Genomic DNA, 22704 nt, shown 5'->3' with positions numbered 1-22704 from the left:
CATAAGTCTAGACTATTAGACTCCAGAAGTTAATAAAACAGATTAACTCTGGTCAATTCAAGTTTTTCATACGTGAGTGTGAGTATGAGTGTGTGTGTGTGCACATGCATGTGTGAGTATCTATCTATCTGTCTATCTATCTATCTATCTATCTATCTATCTATCTACCTATCTACCTATCATCTATCTATCTTAGCATTGAACCTGGGCTGGCCAATGAGGCATGATGGTAAGCAGGCCTGTGTCAGCTGCCCTAGAAAGGACTGCTTCCAAGGTTGGCTCTTGGTTGGCATCTGGGATCTTAGGTTTGGCAATGGTTCCCACTATCCCCAGTTGTAAGAGCTGCTTACTATGCCTGACTTGTTTATACAAAATAATATATGGTTTATGATGAACACCTGCTTTCTTTTGGGAAGTTTGGAATTTTGCTACATAACAAGCAGAGAGTACCTAGGTGACCAGCTCCCAATAAAAATTCTGGGCACCAAGTCTCCAATGAGCTTCCCAGTAGACATTTCACATGTCATCACCCATCACTGGGGGAGTTAAGCACGTTCTGTGTGATTCCATTAGGAAAGGATGCTCAGGAGTAGACACCTGATTTTCCCCACACTCCACCCCATGCAGCTTGCTCTGTGCTGATTTTGTCCGATATCTCTTTACTGTAATAAATCTTAGTCATGAGTATGACTATGTGCTGAGTCTGTGAATTCCTTTGCAGGGGTCTCAAACTCAACTCAGCATGTGGGCCGCAGAGCAAGATCACAGCCGTTCGGCAAATACAAGTAGGCCCCTAGGCTTACTTAATTTTATCCAAAATATTTTGAACTTCGTGGATTAGTCTACGGGCCGCACAAAATTGTTCGGCGGGCCGCGAGTTTGAGACCCCTGCAGAGAATCACCAGAACTGGGGTTGGCCTCCTGGACCCCTGACACACACATTTTGCCAGAAGTAGTGCCCTGAGAACACACGTAGGGAAACACTGCTCCATAGCACAGAATAATTAAGAGAATGCATTGAGACACAGAGCACAGCATCTAGCAGACGGGATGGGCTCTATAAATACTAGTCATTAATACTGTTACTCCAACATTTTTATTAACAATAACATCATTTGGAAAAAAAATAGAAACCTTCCTGGCCACACCTCTGAATACCAGCCCAGTGCTCCGTACCCTGTGTCCCACATGCTAACCACTCGCTACATGTTTGTTAAATGAATTATCGGGCCTCTATTTACAAAGTGCTGTGCCAACACAGTAAAGGCCATTTAAAGCATGCTGTCTCAGCCCTCTCGGAGCTCACAAATCTAAAACAAACACTTTCCGTAAAGACAGAGCTGCAGATGAAAATACAGACAGAAAACTCAACAATAAAGCACAAACGGATGTGGGGAAAGAGTGGTCAATGTACTCTCTCCAAGTAGAAAGCTTGACACATATGTATGTTTCTAGTTGTGAAGGCAGAAATGCGGATAGACTTTAGAATTCTCCATTTCTATAGATGTGAACTAGGGGGTCCCATGAATGCCTTTTCTACTTCCACTTTAGCCCTCAGGGCACCTTCCACAACCCGGCCTGATTCCTGGGGAAGGGCATCAGATAGCATCCTGCCTCTGCTCAAACCTTCAGTGCTTCTCCTTTCACTCAGAAGCCAGAGTCTAGGCCCTCTTGGTCCTACATGGTTGTGCACAGTCGGCCTACTCCCCCTCCTATTTTTCTTAAACATATCAAGCTCACTTCCACCCCAGGGCCTTTGCACAGTTGTCAGGGCCATTAAGAAGAGGCCCAGGACCTGGGGCAGAAGAAATGGGGGCACCCCAACAGGGGCAGGACTGCTAAAGATATTTCTATAGGCTTGAGCTCCTCCCCAGACTACAGGAGCGCGTCGCTCTTCCCCGACCTGACTGCTGTTCACCTGACTCACCTGTGTGATTCTCCTTCCCTCCTGACAGCCGGAGAGCTGCCATCCTCCTCTTTCATCAGGTCTCCGCCTCAATGTGCCCTTTCCACAGAGGCCAGCTCAGTATAAAAATAAGGTATCGTGTAAAAAACAGGATAGTGCTCACCTCTTGCTTTCCCCATTCTCCTCATCCTTTTTAATCTTACTCGGGGGATTTTATCACCACCTCCCTTTGCTCCTGCAGCAGGTTCCCCGGGATCAAGAACCGAGTCATTGCTTCGTGCCTCAAACAGCGTCTGACAGGGAGTAGGAGCCGATCAGGCATCTGTTGAATCGGTGAGTGTCTGAGCGAGTGAATGAGTGGGGCAGGTGGAAACGGGAGGTGCACTTCGAATAAACAAACTCAGTCACAGGAAGTAGATGGACTGGCATGATGGTGTACCTTTCTGTCTTCTGGACGTGCTGGGAACCGCAGAACCTTTGGGAAAGGTTGACAGTGATGTGCAGCTGCGAGAGTTAGCCAGCTTGATGCCCCAGCTTGATGCACCGAAAAAACAAGACCATCCTGGGGTCATGGCGTTGAAGAGAGGCATGCAAATTGAACCATGACAAGTGGATCTCTAGCAGATTAAAAAATACTAATTGCCTTTGGTATAATTCTGTGTTAGAAAGGGCTTCCCCTTCTCCCCTCGCGCATGAGTGGCAAAGCATCCGGGCAGTAAAACACTAACTTCATTTCCTTTTCCCATTCATCTTTTTTATTTCCAACTTCAGGAGCTAACCCTGCTGCTCTCCCTCTGCGGTGATAACTTATAACTGAACTGCTGCTGATCTCTCACATTAATGAAACTTCACTCTATTTCTCTAACGAATGACACGGGCAGGGCTGTTAAACAGCCAGTGTGACAAGACAGGCACTATATTTGGAATGAGAGGTGAAGCATTGGCCCCCAGACCAGCACTGATTCTTGGCTGCTTAAGCTTTCCTTGAGAAAGCAATCGAGATGCTGGCAATAGCACACACGGGCATTTTGCAACGGCCGATTCATCTCTCGGATCTGAATAAATGATTCACTCCGGGCCCTGACCCCGCTCCTAGCCCAGGAGTGAGGATGACGGGGTGCATGTGTTCTTTGCAATTAAAGGTAGAATAAAAGATGACGTCTTCTTCTGGCTAGGCTGGGCCTATTTCTCTGTGACTCAGAGACAACTTTGTATAGAAAAAAGAAAATAGTCAAAAGGAGATATTCAGTGTCTTAAAAAATGAATCAGGCCCTGGCCGGTTGGCTCAGCGGTAGAGCGTCGGCCTGGCGTGCGGGGGACCCGGGTTCGATTCCCGGCCAGGGCACATAGGAGAAGCGCCCATTTGCTTCTCCACCCCCCCCCCTTCCTCTCTGTCTCTATCTTCCCCTCCCACAGCCAAGGCTCCATTGGAGCAAAGATGGCCTGGGCGCTGGGGATGGCTCCTTGGCCTCTGCCCCAGGCGCTGGAGTGGCTCTGGTCGCGGCAGAGCGACGCCCCGGAGGGGCAGAGCATCGCCCCCTGGTGGGCAGAGCCTCGTCCCTGGTGGGCGTGCCGGGTGGATCCCGGTCGGGCGCATGCGGGAGTCTGTCTAACTGTCTCTCCTCGTTTCCAGCTTCAGAAAAATACAAAAAAAAAAAAAAAAAAAAAAAAAGAATCAAGATTGTTGAATAAACAGTGTGTCTGAAAGATTTTACACAACCAGAACCTTCAGGTGGCAGAGATGACAGAGCCTGGTGTCTTCTCTGCTCGCCCAGCCCAGACTAGCACCCACCTAGGCAAAACACAAAGACCACTGTGGAGGTAGGAACCCACTCACACACTCACGTGTTTTCCCCTAGGATTTCCACTCCTATAGAAATCGCATCTCAACACAGAATAGAGCAGCTCAGACATAATGGGCCAGCTCACGAAAAATAACAAGCCCCATTCCTCAGTCCCCGTCTCATTCTCCAGGTGGAGATCAGTTTTGTAATTGGGATTGCAAGGGGAGTGGCCGCAATGCAACAGCAAGCTCATGGACTTTGACATTGGAACACATGGGAAGAAAGTCCCATATTTCTCTGCCTCTGGTTATACCTAGTTATTACATTTTTCAGAGCCTCATTTCTTTAAAGCACCACCCACCATGTAAAGCATAGATGAATTGCCAATATCAAAAGACACACCAAATGTTTATTTAAGCACTTATTAGATGCCCAGTTCTGGGCATGTAACATGCAATATCTCATTTTATTTGACAACAGCTCTAGGAAGTAGGTTTTCACATTTCTCTCTTTTTATAGATGTGGAAACTAAGGCTCACAGATTAAGCAACTTGTCCCAAATTATAGTTACTGAGAAGTAAAGCTAATATTAAAACAGACTTGTGTGATGCTAAAGATGGCACTTCATCCACGACTTCCTAAACCTGCACTTTCCAAAACAGCCACCAGCCCTGTGAGTATTTAAATTTAACTGAAATGAAATAAAGTATAAAGCATTCAGCTTCATAGTTGCACTAGCCACAGTTCCACCCCATACTGGATAGTGCAGATACAGAACCTTTCCATCACATCAGAAAGTTCTGTTGGACCACCCTGGCCAAGTTCTTCTCTGCAATATAAAGTGCCTGACTCGGGAGGCAGTAATGAATGAGTTAACAATGTCAGAAGAGAACCAGGCGAGTTCCTCAGCCTAGCTCACCTTGGCTCGGTCACAGGGATTGGTCCAGCTTGTGGAGAAGCTGAAGATATGCAATTGGCGAGTATTCTTTAATCAGAAGAATAAAAGTCACACAGTACAACAGTGGGAACAGGGCTTCAGCAGGGGCCGCTACAAATAAAGTGCCCTGAATGTCCACCTTCTGTAATTTCATAGTCACTTGTTTCTGCCTTAGGAACAAAGACATATGCGCAGGTCACCAGGCTATGGTCATTAACACATCACCACGGGGCTGGGTCCCCGTCAGCTTTCTGCTGAGGTGGACAGACACTGCACCTCTGCCTTCGCTCAGCAGCCACTCTTGTGTACTGAACATCTCTCTGGGCTAGACGTTCTCTCGCTGTTGTCAGTTGTGGGCAAGTCTCCATGCTGCCGTGGAGAAGGGGAGGGCTGTCCCCTCGGTTTCCCCATCCCCCTGCCCTGCCCTCTCCCTGCTCATCCTTACACCTGCGTTCTCCTGTCCTGTCACTCTCCCCTCCCTATTTTTTATTTTTCGTGATTTTTAGAAAACTGATGTGAAATTCACATAGCTTAAAATCAACCATTTTAAAGTGAACGGTTCAGCGGCATTCGGTACTTCACAATGTTGCGCAACCACGACCCCTGTCTAGTTCCACAATGCTTCCATCACCCCAAAAGGAAACTGTGGAGCCGTTAGTAGTCACTCCACATTCTCTCCTGCCCCCAGCCCCTGTCAGCCAGTAATAAGCTTTCTGCCCCTATGAATTTTCCTGGGCTAGACACTTCATATCAGTGGATTCAGAGAATATGTAACCTTTTGTGTCTGGCTTCTTTCACTCAGCATCCTGTTTTGGAGGGTCATCCACATTGTAACATAACTAGTAATTCATTCCTATGCCTGAATAGTATCCCAGTGTATGGATAGAACACATTTGTTTATCCATTCATTACTTCATGGGCTCCTCTACGGTTAGATTAGCTGAAACAACAGGAAGTGGGAGGAACCTACATTCGTGGAGGAAGTCAATGCCAAACTGTCTCCACGGCCGTGTTTCCAGAATGGCCGACCAAGCAGCTTCTCAGGAAGGCATGTTGGCACCCACTGGGCATCTTCACACTGACTCTTTCTGGTCTTATTAAATTTTTTCTCACCAAAATTATCTAAAGTCCAATTTCTATAGTTGTTAATAGTTCTTACAGGAGAACATTGATTAAAAAGTTTGGTTTTTAAAAGTGTGGAATATGTTGGCTCAAACAGGTTTCTCAACTGCAGGGTTTTAGAATATCTTACTGTGTCAAATGTGCACTTTGAATTTTAAAGGAGCAATTATAGTTTTCAAAGTTTCCCAAATTTTCATGGTTTCCCAAATGTTTCTGAGGAAGCACAGAACTCCCTTCTGTGAGTGTGTGTGTCGAGGGGTACATCTCGGTTCTTATGTTTCCCAGAAACGGCTCAAAACAGCTATTCTGTATTAATATCTATGTCCTTTTTAGGTCCATAAAATTGTGGGAGGAGGAGTTCACACATTCTAGGGATTGGTGCTTCTCCTGGACTTAAAATAGGTATATTTGGAATCACAAGTTAAATACCTTAAAGGAATTTAAATGCAAATTATTTCTGAATTAATCATATAAGCTATATAAAATGCCATAAGTTTAATTGCAGCTGAATGTTAATAATTCATATCATAACGCACAGCCATTTGGAAAATATCTGAATGCTTCCGCACCTTATAGCAAACAAGTTTGAGGATCTCAAAGACAGAAAGTTATTTTTATTTATTTATTTATTTTTGTATTTTTCTGAAGCTGGAAACGGGGAGAGACAGTCAGACAGACTCCCGCATGTGCCCGACCGGGATTCACAGAAAGTTATTTTACAAAGTATCTTTGAGAAATGCATGTTCCAGCATATATTCTCAGTGTATGTTTACATATATATATGATATAAACACTTAAATACTTAAAATATAATCTGCTTAAGTGTGCCATATAGTTGGAAATTGTGTTTCTGAATAATATCTACATAATTTTCAATAAAAATAAACTTGCAGTAAATTATCTAGATCTTAAGGTACCAAAGACAAATGGCCTTTGCTGGAATTAGTTTTCCCTCAGGAGTAAGGAAATGGAATTTGTCTTCTGCGACAAGGAAAATAAAAATTAAAAACAGAACACAATAATAAACGAGCATTGGTGAGTTCGCTAAAATCACATTACTAATGTTTCTCATAATTAAGGGGGGATCTCTAGCCAGGCAAAGCCCTGCCATGCCAACACTCTGCTAAAATGAAGTCTGGTTGTTGAAGTCATGACTTGGGTAGATGGAAGGTTCCCATGTCTGAGCACATAGAGCTCCCAGCAATGCTACAGGGCAGGTTCTACTATTCTCATTTACACCAGTGGCAGCGGCACTATTGACATTTGGGGCTGGATGGTTCTTTGTAGTGAGGGGCCATCCTGTGAACTGTAGGATATTTAGTAGCATCCCTGGCCTCTACACCCTACATGCTAGTAGCACCCCTCCCCCAATTATCACAACCAAAAATGTCTCCTGACATCACCAATTGTCTCCTGGGGGCCATATCATTCCTCATTAAGAGCTACTGGTTTATAGTGAGCAAACTAAGCATGTAAGTGATCTGTGGAGCCTGGATGCTGGACAGGGAGGCAGTGAGTTAGTCACTTGGCTCATTCATCAACCAGCTATGTGACCTGTTTCCTGATACTTCCCTAAGCTTCATTCTTCACTTGAAGAATGCACAGAAACGGTCTCTACCTTCAAGGTTATTAGGAAAAGTTCCCGAGGGGGCAGCAAATATGTCCTGTTCATTCCAAATCCCTTGTGCCAGAGCAGTGTGCCTGGCATGCTAGTGGGCAATTAAATTTGAGGAGATTGCCCAGGAAATGCACTTGATCTGAGCCTGACACAGTCAAGCTTGGCTGTTGCTATTCTGTGTAAGTTGCACGAGGGCAGGAACCTGGGCTTGGAGCTGTCTGGAACCAATGCCCGGACGCCTTCCTCTGAAGTGAAGACTAGTTCAGGGTCAGAACCAGGTGTGCTGGTACCTGATGATGTAATCTAAGTAACCAATACTCCATCCAGTCCCCCCACCTCTCCAGTGGATAAGACAGCCTCAGAGCAGGTCACTATTTTGGGTTCACTTCATGCTCACTTCATAATGGATCCAACATAGCTCTGAGTCTGAGCCTGCTCCAAACACAGATGAAAACCAAGTGTCCAACCATGTCCCGATTCTCACTTAGTCTAAGGAAAATGATCACGATGACGTATAAGGGAAGTGAGAGAAGAGGGAAAGGCGCCTGGACGTTTGTGCTCTGGTAGGAAAACACATGAGAGAGATGACAAACTGCTCCAGCCCCTAAGAGAGAGCCACCAAGGGTCTGCTGAGAGTTACTTCTCTCTCTAGTTAGCACACTACTTTCAGCCAATAGAAGAGGGAGCCCCTTGCTCACACTGCTGACTAGGCCATCACCCCCAGATTCCAGAGGGGACTGCCGCTGGGCCAGATTGTCTATCACTTACCAGCTAGGTGACCTTGTATAACCTGCTCTGCACCTCTATTTCCTCATCTCTAAGAGGTGGTGTGGAGATGGGGGTAATAATGACCCCTAAAGATGTCCACATCCTAATGTCTACAAGCTGTAAATGTTAGGTCACATGGCATAAAGGAATTAACATTGCAGATACAATGAAGGTTGCGAATCAGCTGACTTTAAAATAAGGGGATTATCAAAGTGAGTCTCATGTAATCACAGAGTCCTGAAAAGTGGGACAGGGAACGGGTAGAGAGAACCAGAAAGACGTCAAAGTCAGTGTCAACTCATCATTGTTGGCTTTGAAGACAGAGGAAGGGGCCACAAACCTCTAGAAGCTGAAAAAGTCCAGGAAATGAATTCTCTCCAGAGCCCCTACAAATAATCAGCCCTGCCTGTTGATGCCTTGATTTGAGCCCAGTGAGACCCATGTCTGACTTCTGACCTCTAGAATGGTAAGATAAATTTGTGTTGTTTTAAGCCACCAACTTTGTGATAATGTGTTATGGCAGAAATAGGAAACTATTAAAGATACCTAACTCATTGAGTCAATGCAAGAATTAGTGTGATAGTGTCCATGAAAGGCTGAGCAAAACCCACAACACATCACTATTATCATTGTGTCAAAATAAGAGTCACGTGTGGCCCGCAGGCAGGACAGCCCTGTGGGCAGCTCAGGCCTACACCCAGCTTCCTGAGCAATGCTCTGAAGGGGGAAATGCCAGGGAAAAAAACAACGATAAACTTCATCTTGTGTGCCACATCTGCACAGTCATTCCCCTTTGCAAAGCCTTTTTCAGCCATTATTTCACTTCCTCAGGAAGCAGCGTGCTGATGAACTCGGGCAGGCCCTCCTATCCATCTGGAAATGCGTGTCCACTGCAAGCCTCCATGCAAACGCCTCTGGGAAGCCTGTCCCTCAATGGACTTAGCTCACCTCTGGGCCGGACAGCATGGCCGTCCTATAAGGGCAATTCACATTTAGTCTCTCCTCTGAAACTTCTAGAAAAGGGAAATTTATAAGCTTCCTTTTGGGTCTATGATCCCCCAAAATGCTCAAAATCTGGTTGTCAGTTCCCGAGGGATGTGCGGGCCCATCTGGCGCGGGGTCCTGCGCAGGTTTTCTGTGAAGCGGCAGAGTGAACACTGCCGGCCTTGCGGGCGATACGCCACCATAGAACTCCGCCGCCGCTGCAGTGAGTGCAGCTCAGGATGAGGCTCTGCATTAACAACTCAAAAGGAATGGAAAAGGTATGCATAATTAGTTGTGAAATACCAGTCACCCAGTTTTCTGAGCTTCTATGACCAGCTGTCCAAGACCTCTGCCTCAGATCTACCACCTTAACATGTGCTGACGTATGCTGTCCCCAGAAGTTCATGATCAGCTGAAGGCGCATCCCAAGCCAGGAGGATACGCTCAGCTTCCAAAGTGCACAGAACGCTCCTCCTGACTTCTTACTGTGCAGCACCAGTCAATTAATGCTGTTTGACCTGGCAAACTATCCCTCCATGGAGAGGCATTCTCTCGGTCTGCTCTCACTTGCGTCCACCTTCAGCGTGCCTGGCCTGGCACATGGAACATGGTTCGGTTGGGCCCCGTTGCAGGTAGGGAATGAGCATCCACAAGTGACAAGGAACACTTACCAGTAAGTCCTTTTTACAGAGTGTGCATTCTTTCCAACCAGGTGCCGGAAGACGTGGACTTGGCTTAAAAGAGGCCATTATGCAAACTTCTAAACTTTCAGAAGAAAAGAAAAATAATATGGAAATGATCTTTTGGCACCTAATGCCTTACTGCAAGAAAAAGATAAGCCTTCTTCATAATAAAGTTCTTAAAACAGATGCCAATCAAACGAATCAACAGCTAACAGCTCCGGCCAACTGTGTTTAATAAATAATTTTGAGATAGCCTGCTGATAAGCCCCTAGAGAAGAAAGAGCTAAAAGCTTGGAATTTTAACAGAGACTGTTCCCTCAGCCTAGAGATTGAGCTAGACTAAGTGGGAAGGACAGGCAGCACCTGACGCGCCCCCCACCCCTCCACACGGGGATTTAGAGTAAAAGCTTTTCTGTTTTACTCTGTCTAGGAGGGCACTTTAAGGCTGAGCTCGGGGAAGGCAGGGCTTTATCTTTTATCTCTTTCCCCCAGTGCCTGGGAGGAAGTGGGTTCTCAACAAATGAATGCATTTTTGAATTAATTCCTATTTCACGGCAATCTGAATGTTATTGTTGACTTGCTCAAACAAAAATCTTATCTTTCAGAAATGCAAATGGAATGGTAGTCCCTTGCTGAAAATCTTCCTAGGCTTCCTTGGAATAAAATCCACACTCTGTACCCTGCCCTGCTAGGCCGGGCAGTACCTGGCCTCTGGAATTTTCCATCTCACCCCAAAGTACGTTTGATATCTTCACTATGAATTTGGGTTTACCTCCCATGTCCTCCGTGGCGAGAATGACATTTTTCTGACATGTGCCACTCTGGCTTAAGAGACCCAGAGAGAGAACTCACACCTCCTACTTGTCCTCAGTCCTCCGCTGGCAACCAGGGTGGTCCGTGCAAAATCCACATCTGATCATGTCAGTCTTCAGCCTAAAATCTCTACCATCTGTCCATCACCACGGGGTACTATGTCTAAGCACGCTGCTCAGCTCATGGGTCCCGCGTTTCTCACTGGTGGAGTTCATTTCCTGTCTCCTGCACGAGCCCCAACCTCGCTAACCCCCGGGGCTGTCTTAGGCTCTTTCATCCATTCATGCTCCCTGGAACTGTCTGCCTGCCCTGTCCACCGCCCTGCCACCTGGCGAATTCCTCCTCACTCTTGAGCGCTTGCTGTCATGCCATGTCCTCTGGAAGGCTGTTTCCGGCCCTGCCCTTGTTCCCTGGTGGTGTAGTTGTCTTGTTGTAAACCACCATCTCCAGCTAGATCGTTAACTTTCCAAGGACAGGGATGGTATCTCTTGCTGTGCTGCCCCAGAAATGAATATGCACCCTTTGTCTCTTTAAGAAAGAGAAATATTTGAGTGAACGAGCCATGCCACACGTTCAGATCCTCTAAGAGGCCAGGCCTGTGCTGGTGCCTGCAGAACGGGACATATGAGGTCTGCCTGTGCTCACCGTAGGACACTGAGCAACATTTCTAGCCTTGACCCAGTAGCACCACTCCTCCGGTTGTGACAACCAAAAATGTCTCCAGACATTGCCAGGCGTCCTCCGGAAGGCACCGTCCCCCTGGCTGAGAGGCCCTGATGTCAAGGATACCTGAGAGGAAAGGTCAGCAGTCCTGTCCTCAGACTTCCCCTCAGGTCTACGTCCAAATGTCATCTCTCAGCGAAGCCTGCCTGGACCACCTTCTATCACTTTCTGTATCTTTTAACCTGCTTTATTTTTGTTTCCTGCACTTATGACCACCTGGCATATTATATATATAGTACTTATTTATATCTGTTATTGACATAGTTCCATGAAGCAGGAACTTGGGGGTGTTCACTGGTCTATCCCTAGCACCTTCAAATGGCAGCTGGCATAAGTCAGGTATCCCATCAGCATCTGCTCTGCTCAACCAGTCAACCCTGCGCTGGGGCTGAATCCCGCCTGGTCGGGTTGCTGGGAGGGTGCTGGCCCTGCACTGTGCACGTCCATTGGGCAGTCCCAAGCCACCTCTCTGTAAGTGCTGTTCCCTTGGCTGGTAGAGAAGGTTCAGCTGGCAAAAACGTGTGCTTTATTTTTTATTCTGGGATGTTGTGCACAGATTCGCCCAGTTTCAAATCTGTAGCGATGAAGCGATCTACTCTAACTAAACATCAGCAGTAGGCTGGCCCAAACTGGGATGGGGCACCCACCGGCCAGCAGCAGCTCCTTAGCCTCAGAGGAGCGCATTGGTCCATTTGTTCTATATCCCATCACAGGGACTCAGGGTTCTGACCCGCTCATGAAGAATCCAGTCCCCAATATAGCATTATTCCCCAGGTGTTGTCTGGGAGGACCAAAGCTAGCTTCAGAAGGGCCCTCTGGTCAATGTCTGCTCCTTCCTCCCTTGTCAGGACCACTCAGAGCCTGCCCGTGGTGATCCACCCTGAACGACCAACCCTCTCATGCTAAAGTGCCACAGGGTCTCTGGGTGAGGAGATGGCTCGCTTTCCAACTGCACCGTCCTTTGACACTTGGCCTCACAGCCATTGTGCTTGGACCTAGAATCCTACCTGGTCTTTAGTGATTGGTTTAACTAGCTTCTGGTCCTCACACCCAACTGTGCACATTAGCTCATAAAACTCTTCCCAGCCCTGGCTGGTTGGCTCAGTGGTAGAGCGTCGGCCTGGCGTGCGGGAGTCCCGGGTTCGATTCCCGGCCAGGGCACACAGGAGAAGCACCCATCTGCTTCTCCACCCCTTCCCCTCTCCTTCCTCTCTGTCTCTCTCTTCCCCTCCCGCAGCTGAGGCTCCATTGGAGCAAAGATGACCCGGGCGCTGGGGATGGCTCTATGGCCTCTGCCTCAGGCGCTAGAATGGCTCTGGTTGCAACAGAGCAACGCCCCAGATGGGCAGAGCATCACCCCCTGGTGGGCATGCCGGGTGGATCCCGGTTGGGCACATGCAGGAGTCTGTCTGACTGCCTCCCCGTTTCCAACTTCAGAAAGATACAAAAAAAAAAAAAAAAAACCCAAAAAACTTTTTCCCTCATTTTCTGTCCTCAATCCCATGAGTGCCAGACCCACGAGAGGAGGAGGACAGTCTCTTTATCTTCTCTCTGCTCCTCTCTCTTCCTAGTCCATGTCCCAAACTCCTCCTTCTCTCCTCTGCTCATTTTTACCAAATGAAAAAAAGAAATTCTTTTTGCCTCTTGCCGAAAGCCAACAGAAGAAGAGTGAGTGACGGGAGCTAGGAATGGATGGCGTCTCTGCGCTCGCAGGGTCTGGTCCCTGAGGGTTTGGCCACAACACCCATTATCGAGGGATAACAAAATATCAACAATGTGTTTTCAGTAGTTAGCCAATTATTTAACTTGTTCTTATTTGTAAAGTTAGTGGGTTAGTAAAACGGGCCTAAAGGCTCTTGGCAGTTCTGATATATTATGATTCTTCAGCACCTTGGGGGAAAAAAATGCCACCAAATCATTTGAACAAAGCAGCCATGATGAAGTAGATTGGGTTGTAGCAAGAAAACTAAAGCAAAAAGAAGGAAAAAACAGACCACCCCACAGTTATCCATTCCACGAACACGTGGCAGGCCCAGCTTGTGGGCCGGTGCCTTGGACGCAGGGCCCAGCGTGGGGAGGAGGACAGAGTTGGTTTTCCCACCTGCCAAGATTCAGGTTGAACCTCTTGTAAGCTAATGACGTTTATAAAAACACGTTGCCATAAACCTGCGTGAGGAAGCAGCTTTGCTTAGTGGACCAAATAAATAATCAGTCCGGAGCACCTCAGCACGCTAATCCAGGTCTGCGGCTGCCTGGCCAATGCCGTTTAACTGCTTCATGCCTCAGTTTCACCAGCTGCACCCGGCAGATAAGGCCAGGTTACAAAATGAAGTGCCTGCAAACGTGAGGGGCCCGAGCGGAAGGAGGGAGGTGGAGATGCCCAGAGGCGCTGGGCTAGGGAGCCGCTGCGGCCAAATCCTGAGTCCTGTTTCTCCAAAGAGAGTCAGAAGACAATCTGTTCATTTGTTTATCAAATTCTCTTTGTCCGGGTTTTGGTCTTTAAAGAGGTTATGTCAAAAGAGACATCAGAAAGTAGTTAGCTTCGGATACTCGCTGAGGGTTGAACAGCTGATTGAGGGAAAAGGTCTTTGATTTTTCTACTATTAAGTGTCAGAAACTCCTATGTGTATTATCTCATTTGAAGTTCATAAGAGACCTACCTGGTTGATGTTCTTGTCCCTGTTCCTAGTTATGAATAAACTGAGGTGCCGCCAGGTTATATTAACTCAGTGGTTCTCAAATTTGGCTTCCCAGCGGAAATACCTGGGGAGTTTTATAAACACACTAATGCTTGGTCCCACTCTAGGATATTTTGATTTAATTAGTAGGGAGAGCAATTTGGCCATCGGAGGCTTTAAAAATCCCTGATGATTTTAATGCGCAGCAGAGTTTGAGAACCGCAGATAACTCACTCAAGCTTACAGATCTAATAAGGCGGAAAGCTGGTTTCCTGGCCGCGTGGCCAGCCGCCCCTATCCGGAAGCATCTTTGCCTGCACCAGCTCAGGTCTTCTGAAGAGATGGTCATCTCCAGCCTAAAAGGTTGGCTTCTGAGAAAATAAGCAAACACTCCATAACATGGCACTTAGCAGCCATCCAAAGTCTAGACAGAATGGAGCGAAGAGGCCAGGAACAAATCTGCCCGGCTCTCAGGAGCCATTAATGAAACAAAAACAAAGACAGTTTTGAAGAGTATGGATTGGATTTAGAGGGCTTTCAGATGGTGTACCAGAACACCTGGAGAAATAAGCACCTTTATGGTACAAATGTATTACCCCAGCAGGACTGTAATGGACTTGGTTCAAAGGCCACTTTGACTGAGATAAATTAATGAATCAAGCCAGCTGCAGTGATGGTAACGCGTAAGAGTGGTTTTTAAACCTGGGGTTCTCAAATGTCAGCCAGCATCAGGACCCCCGGGGAGGCTTGTTTACACCTAGATCGCAGGGTCAGAGTTTCTTATTCAGGGAGCCTGAGGTGGAGGCCTGAGAAGTGGCATTTCTGACAAGCTCCCAGATTACGATGCTAGTCCAGGGATCACCACATTTAGATGATTTTTTTCTATGCAGTGACTCATGGCGATACTAACATCTCACTGTGTAACTGCTAGCTGGATGCCTAGCAACTGCTTTCACCTCTATTTCACCTTCAACTACAAAACTGGTGTATGAGGTGCTGGCTCCCAGTCCCAGAGCCCTCAGTGACTGTGCTGAACATCCCCCATGCACCAAGCAAGCAGCGCCGGGTGAGACGGCCATCTCACGCTCACGCTAAAGATGAGAGAACAGAGGCTGAGCATCGAATAACTCACCAAAGGTGACACAGTGTTAGGACAAACCATGAAACAACTGATATTCACTCTTTCTTTACCTATAAAAGTGGTTCCTCTGATAACAGAGTCGTGCTTCTAACCTCAGTAGGTCAGATGCCAAAGCCTGATCTTGAACTCAAGTTCCCTGTCTCCTCCCAAGTAGTGCTCTTTCCTAGCCTGGTGAGCTCTATTGATTGACAGGACCATAAGGTTTTTAGAGGTTAAGCTCATAGGTGTGAAGCCACTTGCTCCCAAGCACGGACTACTTGCCCTTAGGCAGCCACGCCCATCACTGACTCCTCTCAGAGTAAAACTGCACTGATGCCATGGTGATCATGTCACTGATGCTGTGCTGACAATGCCCACCCCCGGACCCCCTGACAGCTCAGCTAGAGTCCATCACACCGTCTAGCTTCTACCCTGCCCACATCTCAGCATGAGACTGGGAGATGGAAATGAGAGACATTGGGCTGGGCTCTGCTTTGGGGATCGGAGGTTCCGGGAAGCATGGTGTCAGAGTCCCCAGCTCTTCTGCACAGCCAAGGCCGAGCTGCTCCACCCAGTTCTGATTACCACAGGACTAGAGTACAGGAGGAGGTGGTAGAGCTGAGGACGCTTCTAGACTGGGATTCTTAGCTGGGGCAATTTTGTCGCCATGGAACAACCGGCAATATATGGATACAGTTTTGATTGTCAAGACTGAAATTGGGATGCTATTTGCAGCTAGTAGCCAGGCATGCTTCTAAATACCACACAACACACAGGCCAGACCCATGACAAAGAGCTATCCAGCCCAGGCCCTGGCTGGTTGGCTCAGTGGGAGAGCTTGACTTGGTATGTAGATATCCTGAGCTCAATTCCTAGACAGGGCACATAGAAGAGGCAACCATCCTCTTCTACCCCCCTCCCCTCCACCTTCTCTATCTCCCCCTCCTACAGCCAGTGGCTTGATTGGTTCAAGCACATTGGCTCCAGGAAGTCACTGAGGATGGCTCCATGGAGCCTCCATCTCAGGCATTAAAAATAGCTCGGTTGAGAGCACAGTCCTAGATGGGCAGAGCATCGGCTCCAGATGGGGGTTTTCGGGTAGATCCTGGTTAGGGTGCATTCAGGAGTCTGTCTCTCTAGCTCCCCTCCTCTCACTTAAAAAATAATTACCCAGCCCAAAATGTCAGTAATAGTGAGGTTGAGAAGCCCACACTAGAATAGTATCATATATGACTAACTGGGTGTTTCCGGTAGCACCATCATTTTGGTTGTATTGCATGTGAGCCAGGTTTTGGAGTCCTTTTGCCAATTCTATATGTTACCTGCACTCTCTGATAAATCGCTTTCTTGGTACATAACTTGGTACATTGCTGACTATTAACCAAGAATCCCAACTAAGAAAGATGGCCACATGGTGACCAGGCTAGATGATAGAGAAGGATGCATCTATCCTTACAACCAAGGGCTGAGGGAACAGTCCAGGTACAAACACTGCCAAGGGCAACACAGTTCCAGCAAGGTGAGGTAGACAGCATCCATGGATAACATGGAGCAAATAACTCTCTCATCCGGGTAAATCTACATCTCCCAACTGTCTTACAATCACTAATGTTATGATACACATATTTCCTCATTGACAGCAGCATTTTTCACCTTGATGTATTTTCTGCCAAATTATCTTGGAGCCACATATGGGCTAGAATTAGTGCAGAGCCATAAGCGTGACAGGAAACATGGAAGCGGTGGTACCCTCTGTCTGCCAGGTGTAACACTCTTAGCCACGAGGTCCAAACTTATACAAAAAATTGGCTCAAAGGAGAGTGAACTATATCCCAGAAAATGTGAACAAATAATTCAGAAGGAGGCAATGAAAGCCTGTTCATGTTCTGAGGCCAAGAACACAGGTGGTTCCAGTTACCAGGTCTATAATTGAGAATGATAACAGTATCAAACTCATTTTACGAAGATTAAATGAGATGATCATTTAGGTATTTAGTATGGATCCCAGGCATGTTGTAAATGTTTAATGAATAAAACACCAACATTAATAACAAATAAAATATCTCAGGAACAACTTTTGCCCTCAGCTAACACAGTGGTAAAGACAAGGTAATAGGCCAATTTCCCATGTTTGTGTATGTAGAACTCTAGGGATTTATTGGGTGTTAATAGGTGCTCATTAAATGTTAGTTCTCCTTCTCCTTTCAAATTCTCCTTTTTCCTGACCCCCCAATCCTGACAGTCCCAGTTCTCGATGCATCTTTCACCTTGGACGACAGCTCAGGGTGACCGCCTCCTGCCCATGACACCTGCCCATGACCAGGGTCCTGCTTCCTGTTTTACCTCTCACCCCCTGCAGAGCCCTGCCCGAACCCTCCGCCATCTCCCTCCACCTGCCGAACAGACTGCCTCCCATTCCACTCCTGTCCGCCTATATTGACAAATCTGCAGCCAGCAGATTACAGTCACAGTGTGAGGGAATCATTACCACCTGCTAATATTTTTATAGAATTTCATAAACTTGGTCATTCATGAATCCTCTACAGTACTTTATTCCAACGAAGAGTTCACAAATCACTCAAATGCTGGCAAAATGCATAATAATGAGTAATATTTCAGGAGGCTTTGCATTAATATGTCAGCTTCCAATACGGCAAGAGCTAAATTATTTTACCAGGTGCCACTTCAGGTCAGAAGCTTGGGAAGCCCTTTTGGGAGCCGGAGTTGGGAGAGTGGGCCGGTTGGCTCATGGAGAAGGATGGTCTTTAGGGAGAAATAGATTATCCAGCCAGTGAACACCCCCTTCCTAGCCCCTGGAAGAGGAAGGCCTGGGAAGAAGGCCTAGGGATTTGCAGATTCAATATCAGAGTCCAGTTGGGGGAAAACAGGAAGAAGTGTTTCTCTGTGATTGAAAATGCAACATTTCGGAGGAGGAGAGAAATGACTATGGATCCCAGATTCAATACACACTAGCGGGGAGACCTTGAAAAAGTCATTTAACAGTTATTTGCTTATATGTAAAATGGTGTTACCACCTCCTTTTAAAGTCTCTTGTGCAAAACGAATTAAACAAGAAAATGTATATGAAGTGTTTAGCACAATATCAGCTATGTAGTGTTTAGTAGACAGCAGCTTTATTGATGATACACATGGGAGCCCAAGGACAAATTTCCTAGATGATTTCCTACCGTGCAATTCCCCCAGGTTTCGTTCACAATCCTCGCTTGCTGGATCTGGGAAATGTCGACACAACAGCATGGACTTGCATGTGTGTAGCATTTAACTTTAAATTCAACAAAAACAACATTGGAACAATTATAATGGCAATCCATTTACTCACATGCTCTCTGCTTTTTCAACTTGCAAGAAGGGAAATTAAAAAGTGGGAATTGGAGACCTAGGATTCAGTTCTTTGAAGAAGCAAGTTTGCTACTAATCATGGCGACCACCATGAACACCATGGCTCTAACGGCACTACTAAGTTAGTAAGTTACTCCTGAACAGGCCCTGGAAATAGACTGGAATTGCAACATGCTTGTGCTCAAAGTGTATGAACAAGGGAATAACCCAGTCAGTAGTCATTAAATCTAGAAATAGAAGAACCAAGCATAGAGCAATAGGGAACCTTCCTCAGCAAGGACAGGATGACAACAGGACAAAGACTGAACTGAAGAATGGAAGGCAGGGATACAGCATTAGAAACTGGACCCTCGTGAGGCTAGCTGAGAGTGGCTCAGAACCAGGCCACAGTTTGGCCACTGTCACCCTGGTGCTCTTGTAGGCCACTGCATTCTTACCAGCACCTGCAGTCTCCACGGGGCATGTGTGGCTCTGTGCCACAGGTAACCAAGCCCCACAGTGAACAAGGCATGGCTTCTTGGCCTATCACCTGCACACGCTGGAGGGAAATTGACCGGTTCATTCGGAAACAAGGCCTAGGCACTCAAAGGAAAGCCACAGGGCAGCAGGAACCCGGTGCGTCTAGTTCCCCAGCGTGTTCCTCTACCACCTTGGAGGGTGCCGCTCACCCTACAGGCACTCGATCAAATATACACAGTCAGAATAACTCGATCAAATCAATATGTTATGAAACTATAAAAAAACTCTTAAGATTACTCCAGCAAAGTTCAGGCTTGCGATGGGCAGATAGGGCCACAACTCAGAGTCCTTAGAGTTTTCGTTGACCTTCCTCAGCCTTTCCTAGACAGTACTAACTGCTCACTCATGTAGTATGATTATGCTGAGCTTACTATGTTTCTGGCACAGTTCTCAATGTCTGGCACGTGTTACTCATTCAACCCATTAAAATCCTATGAGATCAGGGTTATTATTATTCCCATTTTACAGATGAGAGACTTGAGGCAGACACCCTGCCCTAGTTCCCACAGCTTATCCATAACAGCCATATTTGAATGCAGTCAGTGTGGCTGTACACCAAATTCTATTTTTAACTGCTACAACGGTATATGGCTTCACTTCAAGGACAAATATGAGACGATTCAAGCTTGAGATTAGGCTCTACTTTACCAGATGATTAACAATTACTTGCTAACAGAAATAAATAATTTCACCCTCTACAACCCTTAGATGGCGCTAGTCCTATCCCCACTTTATGGATGAGAGTCACAAGATCAGAGAGGGTAAATGAGTTGCACAAGATCACACAGCTCAGTAAGCAGCAGCGCTGAGACTTGAACAGCCCTTTTATGACCCTAGGGCCATTGTTATTTATCACTATTATTACCTAGATACTACTTAGATGAAAATAAAGTCACCTAAAGTATAAAAAGAAAGAATTTAATGTGGTTTTCATTCAATCCCTGATGCCTTCGTGAACTTTAGAAAGAGGCAGCCTTCTTCCAGTAGACACTCCCAGACTGCAGTGCAGCTGCTGATTAGTGAACCCTGGGCTGGGTCTGGCCTTTCTCATTCCTCAGGCATCCCCCCGGGGCAGTAAGACCCCTGCACAGTCATATGTGCCAGCCATGCATTCGGCTTTGTGCAGGGCAAAGGAAAGGGATACATCGTGATTCAGAAATTCTCCTTAAAGAAGAAGTCTTTATTTGCCACCTTTGGCAACATCCCAAGCCAACTGCGTGACCAAAGAATCCTTTCCCATCACTCCCTCTCAACTCTTGGATGTTCAGGTTCTCCCTGCCCCTGCTCCTGCGCCCCAAGGGTGACTTTCTCCCTGTCCCTGGAGACCAAGGTCATTGCCATCTAAGGAGAATGTTCACACTCAGGCAGGTCCTGCTTTATGGTGTCTAGACGTCTCTCTCTGAATGTGGAAGGTCTCACAAAAGGGTGATTTAAATTTTAAACAACTTTTGGATCCTAAAAGCATCAGACACCCAGGGATGCACCTAAACTTGAGCTCAACTCTGTGAGTTTCATCCCCAAAAGGCAGCGTTCAGCCTCTCATTCACAGGTTCTCATTCCTGGCAACCAGCCTCTTCTATTTCTCTTATTCATACTCGTCCTATTTCCAGGCTACGGAACTCTCCCGAGAAGATCTTTATTGTTTATCTTGTACCCCTTTAATCTACCAGGAGATCCAGCTTCATCTAGGAATCTCTCTGATACTTAAAAGAGGGGCAAAGAATGCTATGATCTCTGCTTCATGTCAGGATAGAAGAAAAAGAAATACACGTCTGTGGTAGCTTGTCAACCTTCTCATGGCTGAAGGCTGGAAACTGACATTAAAAACTTGTAGAACTTAACTAAAACATTTAAAAATATTCAGGAAAAAAACCAATAAGAGCAGCTATGATTTATTGCTATCTGCTCAACTAAAACTTTGCAAAATCATTTTATTTCATCTTTTACAGTCCTTAGAGGTGACAGTGCTATCTTCCCTTTGTGGAAGAGAATCGAAAGATCAGAATGGGTAAGCGGGTTGCCCAAGATCACACAGCTCTGTAAACAGCAGTGCTTGAGCCTGGGATGGAACTTGGCTGGGCCAGAGCTCTTCCTCTTCACCACTCTGCTACACAATTATAAACTGTATTGTCTCCCTAGCTCCCTGTGTCTGCCAATTAATGGGTATTCCCATGACCGGCGTGGGAAGAGAAGAGGGCATCCACCCCTGGCCTGCTGCTGGCTTCTCCTGCAGCAGCTGGACACTGAGACCTGCCATGTCCCCTCTGGTTACTATCAAGGCCAGAGGATAGATGGGGAATTTCTAGGGCACCAATATTTAGTTTCTATAACAACCAGCTTTGCCTCAGGTCTACACTGAAGACACACTGTTCCCCCTTTGGCAATCTCTGACAGATGGACTCCCCCACGGGTGCTCGCAGCATCTGCCCTTTGGCAAAGCTTCTGGGAGGGAGATCTGGGCGGCATCCTCATCCTCCCTGGACCCAGGATTCTCGAGCACATTGCATGGCGTGAGGTCTGCAGGAGGATGGGAATGCCGCAATATTCCATAGTGCCTCTTTAACGCCTCCAATGCCGTCCTGCTAACTCCTGGCTAAAACTCACAGAAGCCAGTTGAGCAGATAGACAAGTGTTATTTGTATTTCCTGGCTAGGATCCTGAGGGCCAGCGCTCACATGGTCTTCCCAAGCTCACTGCTCACGGTGATGACGGAGAAGACGAGACAGAGGGTATACCTGTTTCCCAACCTGAACACTTGACTTTCCAAAGCAATGTCTCTGAAACCCCTGTCTGCACAGAAGGAAGAATATGGATATTTTTGTTGAAGGGGGATTGGGGTGCTCTTATGTGGTGTTTTGACCAAGAAAACCAGAGATGCCATATCTGGTGCCAGTAACTGGCCACCACCTCCTGCCCCCACCCAGGGAAATGTTATATATGGTGGGCCATGGAGACCAAAAGCAGATGTTGGCGAGGTCTCATTCCCGCATCAGTGCACTGCATCCCCTGGAGGCTGTTCCTGAAGAATGCTGGGAATTCTGTCTCACTGACCAAAGCATGAGCTTACCACTCTCAGCGGCTTGGGTCCAGAGTAGGCTATGAGCACAAAATTGGGGGGGGGAGGTAGGAAAGGGGTGGGCTTGACCTCCAGCCTAGATGAGATATATTGTTCACCCCAACATCTGGGTACAACTGCTTTGGTCTTTGTATCCTGAATGGATATCAACTCCTGATGCTATGCTTTCACAAGTAGCTTTTAATTCTATATAAAAGTAATTTAAGTACATTGTAGGAAAAAAACTAAAATGAAATATCAGTAACTCCCAAACACAACCATTAACAGTCTGATTTTTCTTGCATCATGTTTCTTCACAAACCTACACCCATCATGATATATACAAAAACTTTATCTGTGACGAGGATAACATATGTGTTTGTGTGTCCGTTTCCATTCAATGTCTTGAGTCTCTCCTATATAAGTAGAACTTCCTCAAAATATACATATTTTAAATGGTTGTACGTAACTTCCTTACAAAACTGTGACCTAGTTTAACTACCCTATTGCTAAATATCTTGATTCCATGTAAGGATCATGTCCTGTAATATCATCACTGTATAAAAGTCTAACTAAATCTCTCCCTACTTCCTTAGGACAGATTTCTAAAGATAAAATTCTCAGATCCAAGTGT

At 46.5% G+C, this 22704-nt stretch overlaps 1 protein-coding gene across 1 annotated transcript in view; it reads right to left on the bottom strand.

Annotated features, from left to right (window-relative positions):
• Nucleotides 1–22704, bottom strand: part of CDH13 (cadherin 13) — a 1120140-nt gene that overhangs the window by 504951 nt on the left and 592485 nt on the right. The window lies entirely within an intron of this gene.

The sequence above is a fragment of the Saccopteryx leptura genome, chromosome 9 (assembly GCF_036850995.1).
Source record: "Saccopteryx leptura isolate mSacLep1 chromosome 9, mSacLep1_pri_phased_curated, whole genome shotgun sequence".
In the NCBI taxonomy this organism is placed as follows: domain Eukaryota; kingdom Metazoa; phylum Chordata; class Mammalia; order Chiroptera; family Emballonuridae; genus Saccopteryx; species Saccopteryx leptura.
Note: the sequence above shows the minus strand (reverse complement) of the source record. Positions and strands in the feature narration are given on the sequence as shown.